Below are 20,381 nucleotides of genomic sequence, written 5' to 3' on the forward strand. Positions count from 1 at the left end.
AGTGGCCCGGAGGTCCAGGCCCCAGTTAGCTCCCATCCCAGCTCTCCTCCTGTGGCTCCACCACCTCCCTGACTCCTGTCCCCTCCCTGTGGTTACACACCCCCACCTCCATCATCACCCCATGTCACACTGACTCCGTAATCCCCTCCTGGACCCGATGCCCCCAGTTCCTGAAACCCTGCCTCCCAGCATTCCTCTGGATCTGCACTCTTCTGTGTCCTGGCCCAAGGCCCATATTTTTGCCCCAGATGCTTTTCCATCTTCTTCAAACCAAAAAAGCCAGGAGGTCCCTCTTCCCACCACCAGAATCAGCCCTGGGGAATGGGTGTTTGGGGATAGGCAGGAATCATGACCCAGGGAGATATTTCTTTCTGGCCTTGTCTCCACATAGAGACCAGGCTGAATCAGATGCCTCCTTCCCTGACAGAAGGTTCCCCAATCCAGGTTCCACACCCACCTCCTTAGGGCCCCCAGCACCTTCCCGCCCCCACCCCCATCCAGGGCATGCACAATGGTTTCAGAAGGACCCAAAGCAACATGTTCTGTGGCCCTGCCACTAACTCCCATCCCCTGAGATACCGTGTCGCGCTTTCCCCTGTGACGCGCCCTGTAGATCCAGCCTAGGCACGCTGACCTGGAACATTCCATGAACGCCCTCCCACACTGTGGCGTATTTCTCCAATGATCCGACCCCTACATGAATGAGGCCCACGTGGGAGGTCCAGTCCCAAACCCATTAGCCATGTTCACCTAACCCCTCCTCTACAAAATTCCCCCAACCCCTCAGCTGAACACAGTGTAGTTGTAAGGTGTAATAAGAACCCAACTGGACCAGGAACCACTTAGTGACCTCTAAGTGCCTCAGTTTCCTCTCATGTATAATGGGTATAATCATAACATCTGTCCTTCCTGCCTGCCTGGTAGGATTGTCCAAAGGGTCCAATGAGATCATGTGGAGAGTACTGTGAAATTCCCCAAGGCGCTGTACGATTTAGGGGGTGGTTGTTGGAAAGGACCATCCGTTAAGCCGGTCCACGGTCATTCCTCTCCTCGCTTAGGAAAATGCCACTGGTCTATCTACCACGAAAAATAACAGCACCCATTACACAGCATTCACCATGTGCCAGCCATTGCTCCCAGCACCTCGCTTATAGCAATTCACTGAATTCTCCTAACAATCCTATGCCATGGGTACTATTATTATCCCCATTTTGCAGATGAGGAAACCAAGGCAGAGAGAGAGTAATCTGCTCACATGACCAGGAAAAGAGAACACAGTGTAAGCCCTAGGAATGAGGGTCCAGTGCACACACACTCCCTACAATAAGAAGGATCTGCATCCACATATTTCAGTGCCTAACCTTCCTGGTTAATGTGCATGTTTCTCTCCTCCATCCTCCTCTTAGACCTAAACTTCCCAAGGACAAAAAGCAGGCCTTTCCCCATCCGAGGAAGGTTTCTCAAGAGTAAGGAGCCTACCTTGCTCACTTGCGACCTCTCTGTGCCAGCAGCCCCCTGCCCAGATTATTGCCCATCTAAGGCCTGGGAAACCGTCCTGCCCCCAGTGTGACGGCCCTCATGTGACATGTGCTTAGAAGCTGTGACTAGACAGAGGGGCTGGGATTTATGTCCATTCTAGACTCTCCCCTTAGTTCCCCTTCTCCCAGCTCAGCCCCCGTGACGCACGTTACCAGGCCAGGAGGAAGATTAAGCGGTTCCTTTAGGGTCAGCTGCCCCTAAACTGGGACCACAACCCCCAAATCTCTTCATCCAGTCAGTTTGCATTTGGGTGAGATGGTAAGATGTCAGCTAAGTAGTGGGGCAGGGAGGGAACTGGGAAAGCAGCTTGAGAGTGCATTTCTTAAGTGGTCCTCATCACCCTTCCACCACCACCATCATCACCACTACATCATGTAGCTAATTGTGTGTGAGCTTTAGCTGAGTCCTGAGCAAACACACACACACACACACACACACACACGCACGCACACACACACACACACACACGCATGCGAATGCAGGTGAGGGAAGGCACTAGAAACAAGCCAGAGCTGGGTATCCCCACCCCAACTCCCACCTCCACCAAGTCCTGGAGTCCACAGGCAGGGCTGGAAAAAATACAGGAGTAGAAATCAAATGATCGCTGTGGTGGAGGGCCGTGTGCACACACAGACTGGAGAGATGATTCATCTTTGTAGCAACTGGCCTGCGGGGTGGTGCACAGTAGGCGCTCAATAAATGCTTGTTGAATTAAACTGAATTGGTGAGGACTGCTGACCAGCTAGTCACGAAAGAGTTGGATGAAGGACCATGGGCTTGATCACCAAATCCTAAACACACAGGCTCTCCCGACTTGAAAGCTTGATGGGGTGGAGGGAACACTTTAGAACAAGTAAAAGGACACCTCACTCCCACACTGGCAGCAAAGTACAGAACTTACGGCCTCAAGAGGTGGAGTGGACTGAGACCATGAAAATGGTGCCAGGAAATCGTGATGACCATGCTTTGATCCTTAACAAGCATCATGAAAAGTGGCCATGACAGGGCTTCCTCCGCCCTGTGAGGACAGAAACGGTCCAATCCTGTCCCGCACCTAGGTGGAGGCCTCGGTGGAAACGAGGCAGAATTGGGGCTGGAACATCCGGGAGAGGGCTGACCTAGGGTGGAATTTCTCAGCTGCAGGAGGTTTGCTGTGAATCAAAGCTCCTGAGAGCAGACCGAGAGCCAGGAAGGAATGATCACCAAACAGCCACACGAGTGCACACATGTCCCAACAGAGAAGGACAGAGGGCTCCAGTGCGGCTCCACCACCTAGCGCGTGGATCACTTGGTGAGTTCCAGACAAAGCTGAAAGAGAACTTATTCCAGGTTCCCCTGCACCCCAGTGAGTCCCCCAGGACCTGTTGCCTTGTGCTGTACGACGACCTCTAACTTTTTACCTCCTTGACTCCAAGTTGCCATCCATCCTCCCTGCCTTCTGCCCCAGGAGGATTTATCTGGGTATTATAGTGGCTTCATTAAAGGGCAACACTGAATCAACGGATCAACTTGCCCACCCAGGAATCTTAAATACCTTTTTAGAATGACCGGGCCTCATCTTATGGCCCTTGTTGGGCATTTCCAGGAGCTCAGAAAGCCAAGCATGCCTTCACCTCCATTGCCATCACCCAGGAGGGGCTCCCACATCTCTTTCTCATCAGGTACTGAGACCCAAGCTGGAGCCTGAGCCCAGCTCACTCCCTAAGCTCCTCCAAGGCCTGCAGGCTGAGTGACCATATGTCACTCATTTGGGTGACCAGAGAGAGTCAGGTAACAGCAAGACCTAGTTTACTACTAGTCTGAGGTAGCGGCCTGCGCAGACTCCCAATATTAGCTGGGGACCATAGTAAATCCCCACCCCCAGCTTATTTGACTAAACCTGCCTTAACAGGAGAATAGACCAGGAAGGGTAACGAGGAAGGAGAGTGCTAGCTTTGGGGAAAAAGAGTAGAAAGTAAGTCTTAGGGAGGGGAGATGGGAGGACCAAATAGATTTTGCATCCCTGTGAAGTTTTATTAGAGACCTGAGTTAAGGCGAAAGGGAAGACCTCCCTGTGTTGGCCTAGACCGAAGTGGGGTGTTGAGGGGAGATGGCCCAGGAGGGAAATACAGAGGGAAAATGAGTTAAGAGAGACTCAGCGTTTTGCTTCCCATGCTGTGTCTGCTGTGAGTGAGTTAACGTATGGCGTGCACAGCTGGCCCCCCAGTACCCAGGACCCCCATAGATACCAAAATCCACGGATGTTCTAATCTCTTTATAAAACGGCACAGTATTTGCACCTAACCTATGCACATCCTCCCATATACTTTACAATCACCCCTAGATTACTTATAATACCTACGACAATGTGAATCATTGTAAATGCTTGGTAAACAGTTGTCAACACATGGCAAATTCAAGCTTGGCTGTTTGGAACTTTCTGAGATTTGTTTTTCCCTGAAAAATTTTGATTGAATCCACAGATGCGGAATCCACAGATAAGGAGGGTTATCTGTGCACAGAGTTGCACAGAGTTCTAAAGAGCCCAACTTTGGGATTTTGCAGTCTCTCATGTTTCGGGGCTGCCCTGTTAATACAGGACTGCGGCAAGGAGACCGAGACTCCATGCAGACAACCCCAAGCAGGTTGATATAGTACAAGAGCTCAGTTTTGCTATTTAATCCAGCTTGACACAGTTTAACACCTAAGTCTTGTGTCTACGGTTCTAGTCTGTCTCCCGGGTTGGTCTGGTCCCCATTAGCCTTGGTTCTTGGGGATATTCAAGAAAGCAGACCCAGATCTGTCCAAATTACATGCCTGCTCAGAAGCAAGGCCATACACAGCCTCGCGCCCCCTCCACAGGACCTCCACACCTTCTACACAACTTGCAGCTACAAGGCAAGGAATCACCGGGAAAAAAATAAAGAGCGCGAGATCACAACACAGGTAGATAGCATCATTGCTTAAACGTGCTCGGTGCACCAGCACGCAGCTTAACAAGCTGGCTTCTCATGCCTTTTCCTTTGACCTTCTGTTCACAGACTAGCCTTGTATTCCAGGACCATGCCTCAACCCTTCCCCTACCTCCCATCTTGATGAAATGGAGACGCCTATACAGGAGGTCTGGAGTGGGAGCCTGCTTCCAGGTGCTGCTGCTGCTGCTATAGTTCATGGACCACACTCTTGGCAGCGACATGCCAAGGTGAATCTGTCCTCACCGTCTCCTGGATTCTCCCTGCCTCACATCTACCTCTTTTTCTAATCCTAGTCCGTTAGCCCTAAAACCTGCATTCGCAATGGTGGCAACAGCGCCCCCAAGGGGACAAAACTTTGTTATTGGGAGGGGTGAGAAAGCGGCTTACTCTTTTTTTTTTTTATACAAAGCACAGCTGTACCTACAGTACATAAACAGATACACAGCATATCTGTGGTATTAAAATTTCATGGGCGTGCAATGATAAAAAATTGTGTCTAAAAAGTTTCCTGCGAGAGGGCAATCCTGAAAGAAGGATTTGAGAAATACTGGCTGAAGGCTAACGCCCTCCACCCTCTCTGGTGCCAAAGCTTCAATAATGGCACATGATTACAAAAGTGAATGATACATGTATCCGTGTGTCCCTTCCTAGCTGCCTGCCACCAATCCCTCCCAATTATCTGAACCAAAGACCCCTCTTCTGCAGGCTCTGTAGCATCCCTTTTCCCGGAAGGCACAGTGTCCATCTGCCTGGCCTTTTATCTTATTGGGGAATTCCGGTCCCACGTGAAACTGATACATTAAAGCCCACATGTAATGCCCTCATATCTGGGCACTATTGCCGTTGACACTTTAGTTGCTCAGTCTAAATTAGGAAGGGGTCACAATTAGGAAGGGGGTGAGTGCAAAAGGGCTTGCTCAGTGCAGGAAGCGCATTCACACAGGCCTGCCCTTATATCAATGTTGGAAAGTCAACATTTGCATCCTGACTTATCAGTAAAGAAACCAGGCCTCAGGGGCTCCCAACCCGTCACACATGATAGAGTCGGGTCTCCTGACTCACGGTCCAGTTCAGCCACCTGTCCCGGCTCCCATCCTGTCCAGGAGGACAATGCTGACTGTCTGATGGGAACTTTTAAAGAGTCGGGTGTGAGCGAGAAACGCAGGCAGGGACGCCCATGAGAACACTGAGCTCCTCAGGCCTCTGTGATGGAGGCTGTGAAGTCTCCTCCTCAGTCAGGCCAGGAGGACAGCGGGGCTTACAGATGTGCTGACCCATGGTACCTACTGAGCCTCGCTTTGGGACACAGGCAGTACAGAGGAGTTAAGAGTGTGGGCTTTGAATTCACACAGACATGAGAATTGAGTGACAGCTCTGCCGCTTACTAGCTAACTGGCAGGTACCCAACTTCTCTGAACCTCGGTTTTCCCATCTGTAAAGTGGAGGTAACAACAGTGGCCATTTCACAGGATTGGGAGAATTCAATGAGATAATAATGTGAAGCTCTTAGCACTGTGCCTGGTGCATAATAAGCAAACAAGAAATTGTTTGAAGGAGCTGGTCCTGATAGCCTAAGAAATTTCTCAGAGCATTCATTCTACTTGTTCAGTACCCCATGCCTGAAACTCCCCAAATTCCCAGTGACCTCTGAATTTACAAGAAGGCAAAATGTGCCTTCTATGGACTTCAATGGGCTTTTGTTGTTCCTGAAGTCCTCACCTCCTCCAAGAAGCCATCCTGATTGCCCTCACCCTGAAGCATACTGGACATGGCTATTCTCCCTGGTCCCTATCTCCAGACTTGACTTCCTGCTCCCTGAATATACCTTTTCTTAGGCCTGCCCATGATGGTTAGACTACCTCTCCACTCCTGTTCCAGTGATTCATTAGTCAGATCCCAATTAAATACATGTCTGGGTTCGAGCCCCTCTTCCCGACTGGATGTGCCACCCAACTCCACAGACGGGACCCAGGTCCAATCACAGGCCCTGCACAGACCCCAGCAGGAGCTGTGTCCACTCACTTAGCCTGGGCCTGACACCAGCCCTGTGCGGCCACTCTTGGGACAGCAAGAGGCAGAGGCAGAGAAGGAAAGGCAGGGGTTGGATTCTGGAAGATAGTTCACACTCAAGCTTGAGGTAGCAAAGCGTGATAGATGACACTTGTAAAACACAGAGTCCGAGCCTCCTGAGTAAATGTGCGTGGCTGTAAAACTCCAAAGCAAACAAAAGGGAGGGAGGGAAGCAGGTGCCACAGCCCCAGAGGTGAAATCTGCTTCTCGAATATCAATTCCTCAAGTTTTCTTGGAGGGCTTCCTGGAGTCTTTTAATGATCAGCTTACATGGGATGGCATCAAACCCTCCTGGCAGTTATGTGGCAGGGGAGGCTGGGGACACTATCCTCCATGTCTCTGAAGGCCCCTCCCTCTCTCCAAACCTTCCGCCTCCACCCAAACACTCCTCCAGATCTACAAAGGAGTTTGGGGAGCACTGAGTCAAATATGGGGTCATACACATCTGCAAGGCATATACTATTCTTTTCTGTCAAGGGAGGAGAGAGCACAGAGGCTCCAGTGCTTAACCAACAAAGATGTGGCAGAGCCAGAATTTGAACCCAGGCCTTCCAAGTGTAGGTTCCATTCCATTCCAGGCATACCTTGTTTTATCGTGCTGCATTTTATTGCCCTTCATAGATATTGTGCTTTTCACCAGTTGAAGGTTTGTGGCAACCTTGCATCGAGCAAGTATATTGGCAACAGTATTTTTCCAACAGCATTCGCTCACTTCGTGTCTCTGTGTCACATTTTGGTAACTCTGCAGTATTTCAAACATTTTCATTTTTATTGTGTTTGTTATGGTCATCTGTGATCAGTGATCTCTGATGTTACTACTATGACTTTCTGAAGGCTCAGAGGATGGTTACGAATTTTTACCAATAAAGTATTTTTAAATTAAGGTATTACATTGGGTTTTTTTAAGATATAATGCTCTTGTACACTCAATAGACTACAATGTAATGTAAATATAAGTTTTATATGTACTGGGAAACCAAAAGATTCATGTCACTCACTGTATCGTGATACACGCTTTATTGCAGTGGTCCGGAACTGAACCTGCAATATCTCCAAGGTATGCCTGTATATGACAACTCTATCCCTTCAAATAAGTTGGACCCTAACACTCTAACTGCACTCAAAATAAAATTGCAACACACCCAGATGGTTCTTGCTTTCGTCCAGGGTCCCGTTCCCTTCGGCTGTCTCTGGTTGTTTTCTGCTCCACGTCTCTGCTCTCAGTCTAGAAGCCTCCCCCATCAGAGTGGAAAGCCGCCAGACGCCAATATTGTACTCAACTCCACTCCAAGACAGGGGACTTTCTGAAAGGGAACTGCTCCACCCCACAGGCTAGACAGACTTGACATTCCTGACACTTGGAGGCCAAACCCCCCCTGGATCTTTGATTTTACGTCAGGGCTGCAGCCAGGACACAAAAGCGATTTCCACTGTAGCCAGACCAGGGCTCGGGTGGCCAAAAGGCTGCTCTATTCTCCCAGTGGCCCCACCTACCTCGTCTGCATCTCCCACCCCTTCCACCCTCCATCTCCTCCTCAGTCTCGCCTCCTGGAAGCTCCCTGCTCACCCTCTCTCAGGCCACACTCCCCAGCTTCTCAGATTTCAGGGCCTGGGAAAAGAACTGGCATCTCATAGAAGCTGGGAGCCTGAGCCCCAGAGGAGGCAGCCAGGTACCCGGTCCAGCCCGACAGGGGATGGAGCTGGGAGCCCACCACCCAGAGAAGCACCGCCAGAGGGTGAAACGGAAATGCCAAGTTGGCTGTTTGTACTCCCCAGGGCAAGGGCAGGGAGATAAGTAATTACATTCCCGGGCAGGAATTAGACCAGAAGCTCTGAGGGCTGGGCAGGGAGCCTGAACAGAAGCATGTGAGGAGACATAGGAGAGAGACGGAACTCCGCACCCCTAGCCAGAGTCAGAGGGAGAGACGACATTCCAGTGTCAGCCGAAGGACCCAGGCAGCTGGCGTGGTCTGCAGAGGCTGCCGGCTCTAAGTGCAGGCCCTCGTGAGCTCCCGAGTCCCCCCTGCAGGATCCTGATCCCCTTCAGCCCCCAAGGTACCCCACAAGCGAGTCCCGCAGCCAGCCGGGCTCCACTGCAAGCGGCTGGGCAGCGAGCAGCCCAGCACACGACCCCAAGATCTGTGCTCCCAGCCTCCCCACAATCTCCCCACCTGGGTCTCCCCACCGTGAGTTCCAAGCTGGCCCCCATCCACGTACAACAACCCGACAAGAACCTCTCAGTCTGGTCCCTGGGAACTTCACAGCGGGCAGCTCCCTGCCTCGCTTTGCTCCTCCCCAGCCACGGGGGGTCAATTTCCTGAAGCCGCCCCCTCCCCCAGCCCCACAAGACCAATCAGCCCATGGCAGCCACAGAGGCCCCCCTCCCTGACACATGCATGCACACACATACAATCACACGAACACGTACACACACTCCACAGTGGCGGGGCAGAGGGCCAGCATCTACCGTCATGCCTGTAACTCCCGCTCGGAGTGCGGGCTCTGGCGAGCGCCCTCTCCCCGAGGGCTTCTGACTGTCTGAGGACATCTCAGCAGGCACTTGGTGTTGGCCTGGCTCAGTCCCTTTGCGGTCTCTGCTCAGGCTCCCTCCTATTTCTCTTTCAGTTTCTGGCTTTCAGGGGCTCTGTCTCCCTCGAACTCGCTGCCTATGTCCTTTGTACTGGGGTGAAGGAAAGATGGGCAGGACACCTCCCCGTCGTCCCCTAGGGTCTGTGCAGAGCAAGGCACTGCCGGCCTCCAAGCAGCTGTCCACCGCTTTCCCTCCTCCCTGCCCAGGCCAACCTTAGAACCAGGGCAGGGCTGGGTGGGAGACAGACCTACCAGCTAGGCACGGCTAATGCCAGTTTCCATATTGCTTCATCATGCCATTCTGATGCCCCGAGCTGCACACGCACAGTCTCCCTGATCTCCCTGCCTTCTACCTGAAGACAGGACAGGGTCCCCGAGGTTGCCCTACCTGCCTGCCTCCCTAAACTGCAATGATTCCTTCCTTCCCTCCATCAGCACGGAGTCAACCTTCCACACCGGGCTCTACCCCACCCCACCCAGCCCATGGAGCGCAGGGAGCCCTGGCGTCCGACCCAGCCCCCAGCAATCGCTCTAGCCAGGCTTCGCATGTGGAGAGATGCAACAGAGTGGTCTGGTGGCAAAGTTCTCCTGCTGTTTCAACGTTTCCGTATACCTGCGGCTCCTGTCTCTCCCTCTTGCTCTCTGGCCTCACACTGACCCGCTCTCCCCGCTCCTCGCCCCACTATCGGGAAAAAAAAAGGAAATAAAGAAAAGGAAACCTCCCGCGACAAGGATGGGCGAAAAGAGAAGAGGGTATTCGCATGACTGCCCAGGTGAGGGAGTCCTCAACTGAAAAAGAAAGGGATGCAAAGTTCCCGGCTCCCCCGGTGCTTTCAGCCCAGCGCCGAGCTCCCGCGGACACCCAGATCGCTGAGACGCAGCGGCGGCGACCACTCACCTGGGCGAGGCAGCATCTACCCCCTGCTGGGAGGCACCGAGGCCGGCTCCGCGGGGCGCCCGGGCTCCCTGGCTCGGCCACGCATCCTTCCCTGCCCAAGACCGGCTCGAGCTAAGCCCTCCGGCTCCGGCGAACGTAGGCAGATGGTGGCCTCGGACGTCCACGCGGGGAGAGCCCTGAGCGGTTTATTCAGTTATATCCACGGCATTTAGCAAGAAGGGAGGAAAAAGCACAACTTGTTCTCTTCCAGATTTAAAAAAGCAAAAAAAAAAAAAAAAAAAACCAGATAATCCCTCCCTAGGAGGACGCCGGTAGGATTTTCCAGATCGAAGAACCCCGGGCATCCCCAGGAACCTCAGGCATCTTGGAATGTGGGGCGTCTTCAAGTTCAGACGAGCCAGCCGGTTTGTGCGTGAGAGACAGAGAGACAGAGAGACAGTGACAGAGAGAGAGGGAGAGAGAGAGGGGGAGAGAGAGAGAGGGAGAGAGAGAGAGAGGGAGAGGGAGAGGGAGAGTGTGTGTCTCAGCGAGAACGAGCCAGGCACTCACACCCACACGCATACAAACACACTCCCCCCGCACGCCCTGCAAGCACACTGCCCCACGCGCGCGCGCGCGCGCGCCCCCGTCACACACACACACACACGCACGGCGATCGCACGCATGGAGCCGGGAGGGAGCCGGACCGGCTGCCGCGGCCGCGCGAGGCCAGCGGCACAGAGAGCCCAGCGGCCGGAGGCGCCCGGGACCCCGGGCCGTGCGCACCGTCTCCGCCGAGATCCCCGGCGAGGCCGCCCCCAGAGGCGGTCGGCGGAGCTGCAGGAGCCAGGAGCCAGCCTCGGGCCAGCCGCGCGTCGCACCCCCTTCCGCGCCGACCCACCCGGCCGCCGGAACCTGAGGGCTCGGGGGCCCCGTGGGGGTGGCGCGAGGTCAGCCGCTGGCCAGCCGGGCCCGCACGAAGGGGCGGCGCGGGGCCGGGGAGGGCGGCAGGCGGGCCTTGCGCTCCGGGAGCCGACAGGGCGGACTCCGTGGCCGAGCGGCGCGGGCAGCCCCTGCGCCAGGCGAGCCGGGTGGCCCGGGCTGCGCGCTGCGGCCGGAGCCGGTGCTGCCGCCTCACGTGCAGAGCGCACCGTGCAGCCTTCAGCCCGCCGCCTGCCGGAGAAAAACCCAACAGCGCCGGCCCTGGGCTGGGGATGGGGGCTGGGAGGATAGCGTCCACCCAGCCCTGGCCCGGTTCTGATTCCGACACCCTACCGAGGCGACCCAGGACAAATCACCGCCCGGCGCATGCACACGCATGCTTAGACTTTTCGTGAGTATCGCCAGAATCTGTGAAGTGTGCAGTGGCGCCAACTGTTTGCACGTCGCCTTCCCTTGTTCGATCCTCCCAGCGACCCTCATTTGACGTGTGAGGAAACTGAGGCTCCGAAGAGTAAAGCAATTTGTCCGAGGCACGTGGCACATAGTTGAGTCCCCACTCCAACACTACTGTGGACTTAGCATCAGAAGCTCTGGGTCTGGCAGGGGTCTCATCTAACTTTGGTTTTCCTCTCTGCCCGCTGGGATCAGCAACCAGTTCTCGGGAAGAGAGGACCAGGCTCTGCCTTACTGGGCTTCCCAAGAGGTACGGGTACCTTTTCTGCTGAAGGAACTGAAAGTTTGAGATTCCTGCTTGTACTCCAGCTGCTAAATCCAGGGAGAATGTCTCAATCCATCTCTTCTCTCCTACTGGCTACACCTCCCATGCACCTGTCCCAGATACCCACAGGGAGGCACATGTGGCATATGGATGTGTCTCTGCAGCCCAGGATTGGCTCAGCTGCATAAATCTGTAATATAAAACCCTGCCTCCTCTCTGTGTGCATCTAAGTGGGTGAAAATCTGCTGAAGCCCAGGCACCTAGACCCCCATGTGGTGGCCACCCTCCCCATGTACACTCAGGGAAACTGCTAGATCAGTGTTCTGCAGACCCTGAAAGACAAGTCCTTCCCTGGGGGGACGCTAGAAAGCCAGAGGGGAAAAGGGCATGGCCAGGATGAAATTCAAGGTACATCAGAGTGGGTTGACACAAGAAAAGAGAGGCTGAAACAGGGGGTGGGGATAGAGGAAGGGAGGAGAAATGAGGAAAGGAAGAAGGAAGGAGGAGGTGAGTAGAAGGAGGTGGGGGTAGAAACAGGAGGATGTGAAGGTAGGGGAAGGGGAAGGTCAGCAGGAAAAGGGTTTTCTTCCTCGCTTACCCTTTGGTTTTGCATTCCATAGGTGAGGACTCCAAGGGGAGGGGTCAAGAATGGAAGGAGGAGCTATAGCCCAGATTCAAGTCTCTGAGTTGCCCCCAAGGGTCAGGGGCATCAGGCTAGATTATCTCCTTACACCAGAGTCACCCATGAGAGGACCAGAATCTAGTGGCAGGGATAGGATGAACCTGGCACCAGAGCAGAGACGGATCTCCACTCAGAAACCAATAAGGCGTTAGGATGGCATGAAGGCCAGGGATGCTGGAGGGATAGCCCCATCCCTCCTCCAAAGGGAACCCAATACCCCATCAAGAAGTTGTCCCAGCTCAGAGAAGGGAATGGATATCCCAGGAAGAGCCAGGACCGGGATCATTTCTTGCACTTTGGGTAATTCTGAGGACAACTGGCTTATTTTATGAATAATATTTACCTCACCTGAGCACTCAGCACTGGGCTAGGAGTCAGGTGGCCTGGATGTTCACCGTGGCTTTGTACTAACAAATGTGACAATTCCCGTCCCCTCAAAGGAGCTGGCCTGTGTGCTTTAAGGGCCTGTCCAGCTCTAGGAACCCCTGAGTGACTTTGGCAGATGGAGAAAGGTGGGGACCCAGACGCTCCTCGAGAGGCCAAGAGAAAACCAGTCTGCAGTCACCATTCACGGTGGAAAATCCCCGGAAGAAAATCCACACTTCGGTAACGGAAAGGGGAAGGATGGTGGATTGCCTGTTTCCTTGAGCAAGCCCAGGAGGCCTGGGTAGGGCCAATGCTGTGCTAGCTGTCTGTCTGCTTTTACTGACTGCTGACCACAGAGGTGGGCCGGGGCTTCCCAAAGAGGTGCTACTATCATCCTGTATGAGAGAGAGAGAGAGGTGGGGTTGGGGGGAGAGGGAGAGAGAGAGGGAGGTACAGCAAGGAGAGAAAGCTCGTATACAATCCATTCTAATGGTGGGCATTGGGATGCTTCTGGATTTCACAAGTTCACTTTTCTAAATAACGCTGTGATGAACATCTTCATACCTAAGTCTTTGCCTGCATTCTCACTTCTTTGCTTGGGCTAGATTCCCTGAAGTAGAATCACTGGGCAGAAGGGTATGAACATTGTCAAGGCTTTCTATACATACTTCTTTGTTTCAGTTTTAGAGCCAAGGCACTAAAGTGCAGGGCAGATAAATGATTTCCCAGAGAGCTCCCAGCAGGCGCTTAAGAATGTTTTCACGCACCTTTTCCTGTCTCTATGGGGCAGAGAATGATTGTGCCTGTGCCTCGCACTGCACATCAGGGCAACGCTGCATCCTTGGGGTACTGGGATGACTCCAATGCCCCAATGTGGAGAACGCTCAAGCTCCCCTTGCCCCCGTCATGGCTTATCTTCCCCTGCTCTCCTGGGCACTCCTGACCAGCTTCACCCTGCTGTCTAGCTTTCTGGCTGAACTATAGTTACCAATCCCCCTCCCCCTACTTGTGGTTGGCTCCCAATACCCGCTGGCTCAAGGGGATGGCAGTGCATGATAAGAGGAGTTCTCGGGAGGGTCTGGAGGTGGAGGGGCATTCAGCCTGAGGAAGACAAGGCTGAGTTGGCCTGGGCCTTCATAACCAATAGAAGGACCCCTGTGCAAAAGGCAATGAGGGGCCTCTCTGTATCCACTGAGTATGAAAAAGAGAGAGAATGGGTGTAAAAAGCAGTGAGGGGTTCAGGTAGCTGACAGGACAGAGCCAGGTGCCTGAGGATATGGAATCACAGGGCGGAGGCTGTTGAGCCCGCTCCAGAAAAGAACAGTCTACAATCCCAGGAATGCACTAGACGCTTCTTAGATTCCCCCTTGGCACATCGTGGCCTGAAGACTGATTCTATGGGCCACGGGAATCGGAGAGATCCTAGGGCACGGTCTCATAAGGCCTTGGGCCCTCCCTCCACTGAGTCTACTGCATGGCTAGAAGCTAGGGGCCATTCCTAAATCCTTAGCCCCATTCTCTCGCTTCCAACAGGACTAACAGCCAGCCTGATCCCACTTTATCCCACAGGCCTTGTAGAACTTGCAAAGTTTCCTCAGGAGCCTAGCCCCAGAGTGTACCTTCTAGAGATACAGGTCCAGTGTCTTTTAATCCTGCAGTGCCCTCTACCCCTCCTCCCTTCCCAAATGCTGGAGTAAGAAGCAGCAGAATAAGTTCCTATTAGTATGCACATGTATTCCCAAATTCCTTAACAGAACGGCTCACACCACCTACAGCCATTAGCTGGAGTTTGTTTTCTAAATCCAGTTTGCTTTTCATCATCAAGTCCTCTGTTTGGCTCCTCCCCCTCCCCCAGGCCCCTTGGGTTCCCCTCACGGCTTCACTCTCTCGCCCCAGTCCCAGGTCTGGGGTTGGGTTCCTGATGCATCGAAATGTCAGACAATCCTGGAAGATCACACTCAATCAACAAGGAAGTCTTTACCATGCATCTTCTGCATACCACCCAGCACTCTGCAGGGGAGAAAACGGGGAGGAAGAAGGCGGAGTCTCTTTCTGGAGAGAAAGGACACGAACTGACATCAGCACTGCGCCTTGCAGTCTATAAAGAACATTTGCAAATGCCGCCCCACTAATTTGTCCTAACAGTCGCAGGCAATAGATCGTTACCCCTGTTTCACAAACAAGGACATGGTGGCTTCAAGAGTTTGGAGCTCTTGTTGGATGGCACTGGATTTCAAACCCAGTCTTCGGACTCCACGTCCCAGTCTCCTCTCTGTGTACAAGGCAGCCTCTCTAATACTAGCCTGGATGCCACTAAGTGGTGAGTTCCCAAGTACGCCTGAAGTGCAGTAGACAGCCAGGGAAGAGAAGGCCAAGGCAACGAGGGCCAACTTGGTGATATTTCACAGCTTGAGAGAAGCACCCTGGCAAATGCAGAGAGTTGGGAGACCCTGGATTTGTGGGGTTGAAAGAGCACCAGAGGGGAAGATAGAGGATCTGGATTCTGGCTCTTTAATGTGACCTTGGGCAACTCTTCCTCTCTCTGGACCTTAGCTTCTCCATCTTTAAAGACAGAGAGTTGGAGCTAAATGGTCTCTAGGATCCCAGTGAAGAGCAGTAAAGGAATCAGGCCTCAGGAGCAGGACTTAAGGCAACAGATGCCAGTGACTTCCCTGGCTTTTGCCTCCTGCCAGGGAATCCCCAAATCTTGAGGGTGGTACTGAAGCAGAAAACATTGTGGGCTGGGGTAGGTGCCCAGGAGGATCTGGGAAGGACCATAGCTCTTAGCTCTACCCAGTCACCTGTCGCAGCACCCCCAGTGCTTCACCAGACCACCTTGGCGGTCCCAGTCTCCTCTCTTGCCATCAGGTACCTACCAGTAAGGGTGCTAGGCAACATTTAGGGCACACGTGTGTCAGCCACTCCTCTGCACCCTGGACAATGGCCATTTTATTTAATTCCCACAAGACCCTCTGAGGCAGGTACTATTACTGCCTTCATTTTACACACATGGAAACCAAGGCATAGAGAGTTTGAGTCACTTGCTAGGTCAGAGAGTTGGTGAGTAACAGAGCCAGAATCCCAACCCCGGCACTCTAACTCCAGAGCTCGTGCTCGAAGTGACTGGTTGTGAAGTAAACGTGTTTAAGGAGAATCAAGGCGGGGATTCATTTTGTCATTCATTCATTTTGTCACTCTCAAAACGGATAGGCAAATTCCCTCCTTTCATACCAACTCTTACTGCCTTCCTTCACCTCTCCCCGCCTTTTTTTATATATTGTTTGGATCGTATAGTCATAAGTATGCAGTTTGTTTTATAATCCAGTCGACCTGGAAGCACAGCTATAGTCATTTATGTCCCTGCCTCACCATCCTTCACCCAAGAGATTTATCACAGCAGGAATGGACTGACTACAAAATTCTTTCCATTCCTTAATCAAGTCTTTGGCTTTTCTTTCAAAGGGACTTGGAGAGCGGAGCAGAAACCAACCCATTCTTGGTCCCAGGCAGGACAATAATTCAATTTCATCTCATAAAACTGCCTTTGTAAGCGTCATGTGAAAAATGCAGAGAAGGATTAAGGGAAACATCAGCTGTGGCCCCATCTTACACTCTAGAATATAAAGGAATTAGGTAAAAATTAAAAGTTTGGGAAATGTTTGTATTTACAGAATAGAGAGATCACTTCCAAGCAAGAAAATCAGACAAGACTTCAAGGAGGCATTAAAGTTTGAATGACACTTGAAGGATGGACGGCGTTTTGGTGAGTAAAGAGATGAGAGAAACTGGCAGTCCAGGTGGGGTTAAAAGTACAGGTGACAGCAAGGAGGCAGGACCGTAAAGTGGGTGCGCAGGCGTGGGGAGTTTCCTCATGTCACCAAAGCAAGGACAGAAGAAGGAATGGTGGTTAGAGATGTAGGCTTTGGATACAGACTCTCGATTTAAATTCAAGTCCCCCACCTGTAAGAGAAGTTACCTTAGGCTAGTTGCTGGGCTTCTCTGCAGTGCCATCTCTTCATCAGCAAAGTGAGATTAATAATAGTGACAGTAACACCGTCTGGATGAGAGGCTTAAATGACATAAACGACTTTAGAATATTAGATAAAGAGGCACATAGTAAATTTTCAAGAAATGTTAGTTGTCATTACTATTATTATTCAAGAGCATAGTGAGAAATAGAAGGGCTTTCCTGGTGGCGCAGTGGTTGAGAGTCGGCCTGCCGATGCAGGGGACACGGGTTCGTGCCCCAGTCCGGGAGGATCCCACATGCCGCGGAGCGGCTGGGCCCGTGAGCCATGGCCGCTGAGCCTGCGCGTCCGGAGCCTGTGCTCCACAACGGGAGAGGCCACAACAGTGAGAGGCCCGCGTACCGCAAAAAAAAAAAAAAAAAAAAAGAGCATAGTGAGAAATAAAAGAGCAGAATAGGTTGGCACTGCCTTGGGTCCAGGTTCCTTTGTGCAAATAACTGTGTAACACTGAAGTGCTTTGAATAGATCTATGTAGGGGTTTGGTGGTTAAACTGCTGGGAGAAGTACTTGAATAAAAGAAAAGCATGTATAAATGTATTGAAATAGTCCAGGTGGGGGGAAAAAACCATCACAATGAAGGCTATAGTAGTGACAATAAAAGGGGGTGGATGTAAGAAGTAGAATGGACCAGACCTCGGAGATGCCTAGCTGTGAGGTCTGAGGAAGAAGATGATTGGGGTCAAAGCCCACTTCATGTTACAAAGCCTACTTGGCTAGAAGGATGGTCGGTGTCCTTGAGAGATACTGGGAAGATGGGAGAAAGTGGGAGGGGAGATGGGGAATGATGAGTTCCACATTGCATGTCTGGAGATTGAGAGCTTGGGGATACCCAGGTCCTCTTGTTCAGGACGTAATTGAATAAGTGGGTCAGGAAGAAATAAGGGTAGAGTGGAGGTGGAAGGTCACGGGAATGGAGGAAGTCCTCAGGGGAGAAAGCATAGAGTGAGAGGGAGGTGGAGGTTAGGAACCTACACTTATTGGGCTTTACTCCACCTGTGGTCCTGCACTAGCCATTTTACACATATTACCCATGATCCTCCCTGCAAAGCAGAGATGAGTTGGCCCCATTTTATGGATAAGGAGACTGAGGCTCAACAAGATTAAGTAGCTTGTCCAGGGTCACCTTGTGAGAGAAGCCAGACAAGGAGACAGAGAAGCAGCCCACAGAGGGGTAGAAGAACAGGCTCTTATCATGGGAATCAAGGAAGGGGAGGGGGCTTGGAGCTTTGCTACCCAATTTCCCCATGCCAGGGCTCACATAGAAAATATCTCTATACAACATGGAGGGTCAGTAGAGAGGCTGATTTTCCCCGGGAGACAACTTGCCCTCCAGACTCCCCTGACTCTACATGGCTAGTCCCAGTCTGAAGTAATCAATATTTCAGCACAGCATTAAACAGGGATGACATCGAAAAAGATCTAACAACCGTTATACCCAGGTACCCACTAATACAAGCAGAAGCCCCCTACCACACAAACATCATTCTGTTACATAATGAGAGGTTCATCTTGGGGTCCTAGAGCAGGGGCTTGGGCAGCCAGGTGGTGGAAAGGGACACATGGGGGACTCTGGCAGTGGTTTGAAAATATTTCTATATTTTCATTACCCATATGGCTGAATGGTACATCCCAGGCCTGCCTGTGACCAATCTCCAGCACACCCCTGTGCCGTGACACACCAGCGGGACCACTGGCTTAGAATTTGGTTAAATAGTGTATTTGACCTGGCAGAGGAGTAGGTCTAGGAGGATGGTGACTGGTAAAGCAGAGCTATCCGGCTTGGTGATTCGGAGGTCATTGTGGCCTTTAAGAGAGCAATTTCTGCAGTGTTATGGGTGTGGAAACCAGATTGCTAGTGGTTGGGACTGAGTGGGAGGTGAGGAAGTAGAGGCGGTGAGCGTATAATACTTTTTCGAGAAGTTTAGCTGTGAAAGGAGGGTGGAAGGTGGGATGGAAGCTCAGGAGAAATCAGAGTGGAGGAAAGAGTTTATTGGGGGTGGGAAACACTTGGGTGTAAGCCAGAGTGAAGCAGCCAGCGTAGAAAGAAAACAAGAAGAGATCTTCCAGGGGAGGGGAGGGGAGGGGAAGGGAGGGGAGGGAAGGGGAGGGGAGGGGAAGGAAGGGGAGGGGCAGGAAGTGTTAAGGCATGAACCCTAGGAAGAGGAAGGGGTCCTTCTTCTGCAGAGACCAGAGGAAAGGAACAAAGGAAAGGAGATGACAGATATTATGAGGTGGAAGGAAGTGATATGTGGTCTGGAAGGAAGTGGTATGTGGTCTGGATCTTGCAAGTTGAGTGGTACAGAGAGAGGAAGTGGGATTGGGGGGAGAGGAAGGTTGGAGCAGGCCCCTGGGGATGAGACTGGCAGTCTGCCAGGGGATGAATATGAGTATTTCAGGCAGAAGCAATGCCCATTGTTTTCATTAAGCTGTGATGAAAACTCAGGCAGGTCACGGGACTTTGTCCTGCCATTTGTCAACCTGAGAACAACAGAAAGAACCAGGATGTTTGTGCTCTAGGATTTCGGGTAGTCGGGAGGGAGTGGGGACATACTGAGTGTGCAGTGAACTTGGAGTCCTTGTGAAAGATGGATTCTGAGGTCCTAGGTAAGCAGGATAGTGAAGCTAGTCAGGGGTTATTGGTGGGGAGTGAGATGAGCTTGCTCTGAAGGGGATCTGGGGTTCAATAGGCATAAAATGAAAGATGGATAATAACATGTGGCCAAGAACAAAGGAAAAAATGAAGTTCCAGATCTGGGGGACTGTGTTGAATGGTGCCTGCTGGCAGGAGACCCATACCTGCTCTTTCATACTCTCCCCTGTACCACAGGGGTTTGGACACCTGAAAAACTCATTTCCAAGACTCCTTCGCCAGTTAGATCCTGCATCGGATCCACTGATGGGAAGCACTCCAGTGAGGTTAGAATGCACAAAGAAGGTGGAAGCTCTTTTCTGCTTGTGGTAACAGCGTTAGCAGGGATGTGAGATACTAGTTTTCAGCAGTGGTTCCACTCATGTCAGGGAGTGCAGGATCCTGGGATCTGGGCACTTTCCCCTTTTCATTCTTTCAGCTCTACGAGCAGTAATGGCTTCATGAAGTTACCAACCTCTGGGTAATAGCATCTTCTCTTTTTTGCTTTGAACATCCAACCAACCCCTTTGACACACATTCCCTGTATTGAATTCCCCTCTGTTTAAAATACCTAGGGTGCTTTCTGTTTTCCAGATGAGACAGTTTTACCTGTTGGAAAGCCCAGGATGTAACTGGGCATATGATATGGGTGGCTGAAGTAAAGAGGAGATGAAGGGCTTGGGATGGGGAGTTCTGAGGTCAAATAACTGAGAAATCAGGGAGTGAACAGCTCAGCATAAGAGTCCATAGTTGAGGCTAGAGAGGAACTCTCACACCCTCCTCGGGGCTCTGAGTTCTATTGGGATCATGGGCTATTCCCCCAAATATTCCTTCCCAACTTTCACTCAGGCAGAGCACTATGCTTACCCCCACCTCCCCAAGTTAACATCTTCTGTACCCCATGGGTTCCACGGACTCATCAAACTGTGATATGTTTGTTATCCATTCTCCCCACTACTTCCTCCTAAACTATATCCTCTTCATAGT

The 20,381-nt window shown here is 52.0% G+C and overlaps 1 protein-coding gene across 1 annotated transcript in view; it reads right to left on the minus strand.

Moving 5' to 3' along the window:
* The window catches only part of LRFN2 (leucine rich repeat and fibronectin type III domain containing 2), a 177,463-nt gene extending 166,661 nt beyond the window's left edge, over positions 1-10,802 (minus strand). Inside the window, exon 1 of the mRNA XM_049715772.1 lies at positions 10,051-10,802. The gene's annotated coding sequence lies outside the window, so the exon portion shown is untranslated. The remainder of the gene's footprint in view (positions 1-10,050) is intronic.
* Between the last annotated feature and the right edge of the window lie 9,579 nt (positions 10,803-20,381).

Source organism: Orcinus orca, chromosome 10 (assembly GCF_937001465.1).
Source record: "Orcinus orca chromosome 10, mOrcOrc1.1, whole genome shotgun sequence".
NCBI lineage: Eukaryota > Metazoa > Chordata > Mammalia > Artiodactyla > Delphinidae > Orcinus > Orcinus orca.